The sequence below is a fragment of the Colobus angolensis genome, unplaced genomic scaffold, assembly GCF_000951035.1.
Source record: "Colobus angolensis palliatus isolate OR3802 unplaced genomic scaffold, Cang.pa_1.0 Scaffold31, whole genome shotgun sequence".
Lineage (NCBI taxonomy): Eukaryota > Metazoa > Chordata > Mammalia > Primates > Cercopithecidae > Colobus > Colobus angolensis.
This window is the reverse complement of record NW_012116377.1, coordinates 3,127,953-3,131,713: the sequence shown is the minus strand read 5'-3', so window position 1 is coordinate 3,131,713 and position 3,761 is coordinate 3,127,953. Positions and strand designations below refer to the sequence as shown.

Sequence of the window (3,761 nt, the reverse complement as noted above, 5' to 3'; positions counted from 1 at the left end):
AAAATGGGGTCTCGCTGTGTTGACCAGGCTGGTCTTGAACTCCTGGCCTTAAATGATCCTCCCATCTTGGCCTCCCAAAGTGTTAGGATTACAGGCGTGAGCCACCACACCCTGCCTGGTTGTATACTCTTTCAAAAATTAAGTTTTTAATGTTAAATGCTGCTTCTAGATACATTGTAAAATTCACCTATCAATGAGTTTTTTTATTAAAAACATTGCAGTTATACTGGACTTTAAATACTAAGCAATAATTAAGGCTTCGATGTTGGTTTATAGTTTTCTCATTTCTTTTATTTAATAGCTCTGTAAAATGAAGCAGTTACTTCCATTTTCCTGAGGTGCAGAAACTGTGGCCCAGATGAGTTAAGCGACCTGTACAGTGTTATAGGTCCAGTGAGTGAGACTGGGGCTCTGATCTAGTAGTCCCTTTGACGTTAAAGTTTGTGCGGTAAACCAGCTATGTCAGTTTGCCACATTTGTAATAGCGTTCAATAAATTTTCACTTAAAGGTTTAATATTAAAATAGTAGCAAGAATTCATAACCTTAATTGGCTTTAACAGCTTTTTTTCCCCTGAAAACAGATGCATATGTACACATGCACACAGATTGCTTGCAATACTAGCACATAGGCCTTTGCACGTTGAAGTTAGCACTGCTGTGGTGCCTTTTTTTTTTTTTTTTGGCTGGCTTTTTTGACTGCAAGTCTTTTTGGGTAGAACTTTATAGTTAGAAAGTAGCTTTCTAACACTTGGATGGGTTTTATAGGCACAAAAAACAAGTCTTATACTAGCTGTACTTTATTTTTTGAGTTCTTATTAATGAGCATCCACTTTTGCATTGACAGTGGTTTCAAGATTGCTTTATCAGCCTTTAAAGGATTCTTGGACTAGGCGTACACATCAGAACTGCAAGGTCCCCAGGGGTTCTGAAGCAGTAAGCTTTGGGTGGTCTCGCATCAGCACTTTCACTGAGCTTCACAGATAATTCTGATGCATACTCCAGGCCTGAACCATTGATCAGTTTGAAACCTGCATAACAAAGCCAAAAAAATTTTGTTGCACCTTTTGAAATACAGTTAACTCTTTTACCATGCCGGAGATTATTCATTCAGAGAGACAGGTCCTTACTTTGGAGCGATGATATATATCTGGCAGTACTCAGCCCTTGTGTGTGTGCATTAGCTCAGCACCTGCCCACACTACAAGCCCCCATAGGATGTACCTTGTCCTTCCCTGTTTCAGCCTTAACAAAATACCTGGTATAGAGTATGTAGTGGGCATCTGTTGAATGAATGCTTTTCCCAGTAGCAGCGTATTCACACAATATTAATAAAATTGTCCCCTGGTTTACAGATAAAAGTGAAAGCACTAAGTGCCCAGTGAGTGAGACCCAGTGTTCTTCCTCCACCCCTAGTGGTCCCCTGGGCAGGTTTTTTTTTTTTGTAACACTCACCAGTCTGTTCTGTAGTCAATCACTGATTAACTTGTCTGTGAACTTGAGAGCAGGAACTATTTCATAGTTTCATTAGCACAGAGTAAACATGTTTGCCATGCAAAGTTATTTTGCATCTGCATTTAAGTGATAGATGCTGAGTCAATGAAAAGTTTTGATTAAGCAATAGTTGTAGATGTGCTAAGTTTTTCAAATTACTAATATCAAGCGGAGATTATTTTTACTTGTAAGGGTATTGCTTTTGTGATAGCATAAATAATGGTTTTCCTTTTTTGTAATGTAAATTAATTGCTGGAAACTTTTGTATTCCCATAGACTGGGGAAGCTTAATTGCCTTTATAAGTACTTACGTACAACTTTGTATCAAATTTTCTGTAATAATTTATGCTTTATTACTATATGTGTACTAATAATTTTATCTGACTTATGTTTATATCATTTGTACAATTACATGGTTGTAAAATAAACTTTTAAACCTCACATACTTGCTGTTAGCCACCCATCCCCTACCCCCTTTTTTTTAACTGTGGAATCTGAGCCAGGTACGGTGGCTCACACCTGTAATCCCAGTGCTTTGGAAGACTGAGGCAGGTGGATTGCCTGAGTTTGAGACCAGTGTGGGCAGCATGGTGAAACACCGTCTCCACTAAAAAATACAAAAGTTGGGGGTGGCCTGCCCCTGTAGTTTCAGCTACTCAGGAGGCTGAGATAGGAGGATTGCTTGAGGCTAGGGAGGTAGGGAGGCCAAGGCTGCAATAAGCCATGGTTGTGCCACTGCACTCCAGCCTGGGTGACAGAGCAAGACCCTGTCTCAGGAAAAAGAAAGTATGGAATCTGGACAGATAGATATAATCTCTGAACACCAGATTGCATATTCCTTACACTTAACACCTTATCCTGTTTAATCTTATAATAACCTTGTGAAGTAGATGGTATTATCCTGTTTTTACAGCTAAATAGACTGAGACCTAACGAGAGGATGACTCCAAAGTTGCCTGGCTAGCAAGGGGTGGAACATTTATTAATAGCTCTTTGTTTGTTTCTTCTTTTCTGTCCTTGAGGGCTCTGAGAGGAAGAAAACTCTTCTACCCACCTCCATGCTCTGTCAAAGTCAAGCTCTAGCACAGCCTACCAGGCTATTTGGGGAGGCCTCAACTTCTATATAAATGGCCCTTCTTCCCAAGAGGAGAACAGAGAACGGCTGTTTTCCCTGTGGTGGATTAATGTATGAGAATGCAGCAACACCAAGAATGCATTTCCTAGCCTCTTCCTGAACTGCTTTTCTGAGACTCACACCCCTTTAGTTTCTGGGGCTTCCTGGGCCTTGAAAAAGTGTTATTTCCAAGTTGTACTTGGCTCAAATATCTTAGAGTAGTAGTTCTGTCCTTTGAGATAGGCATGAACCTCTTTGAGAATCGGATGGAAAGTTACATTCTCAGAAAAATGCACTGACCTTTGATCCCTGTTTTTAGAGTATGTGTTGTTCCAAGGGATGTTTTTTGTTTTTTAAATGTTAGCTAACTAGGAACTGTCTGTGTCAATCTTAAGGATAAGAGGTGCAAAGGAGAGTTCTACTGGTGAGCATGTAGACTCTTAGCCATTTGTTTTCAGTTAAGTAGCATAACCTTGGTCTTAGCCATGCATGTGTCCCTGAGTCCCCAGCCTCTTCCAGTTCTTTTGTTCCCCTCCATCGCCCCTCCATCCCCCTACCAGAAAGAAAACTTATTTTCTGCTAGCGTGGGGCTAGGGAATCTTAGGATGTCATGATACCTCACAGAGATTCCTAACTGATCCCCCTGTCTTCAGTCACACCCTGGCTTTCCAAGACACCTGTGCCTCCAGTTTGTGAGCCTCCAGGGACAGAAGCCCTTTTGTGTCTTCACTGGCATCCTCATCTGAGGCACTATGGTGATTATTTTCTCTGTGTCTGCATGTTATATCTTCCAAAAATGAGTTGACATTTTCTATACCCTGTGTCTCCTCTGGAACTCTATCCTTTGGGTTGTATCTTTTTATTCATTTGCTGGCTTTAGTGGATTTGAAGAGGCATCTAAGAAATGCATGTTTTCTAGTCATCTATTGCATAATTAATCACACCCAAACTCAATGACCTAAAGACTCAATGGTCACTTTTTTTTTTTAATGAAAATCTTTCTGGGCGAGGACTTCATGTCCAAAACACCAAAAGCAGTGTCAACAAAAGCCATAATTGACAAGTGGGATCTAATTAAAGAGCTTCTGCACAGCAAAAGAAACTACCATCAGAGTGAACAGGCAACCTACAGAATGGGAGAAAATTTTTGCAATG

The 3,761-nt window shown here is 40.4% G+C and overlaps 1 long non-coding RNA gene across 1 annotated transcript in view; it reads left to right on the top strand.

The window, feature by feature from the left end:
* LOC105517913 overlaps positions 1–3,761 on the top strand; it is a 20,522-nt gene that overhangs the window by 2,718 nt on the left and 14,043 nt on the right. The window lies entirely within an intron of this gene.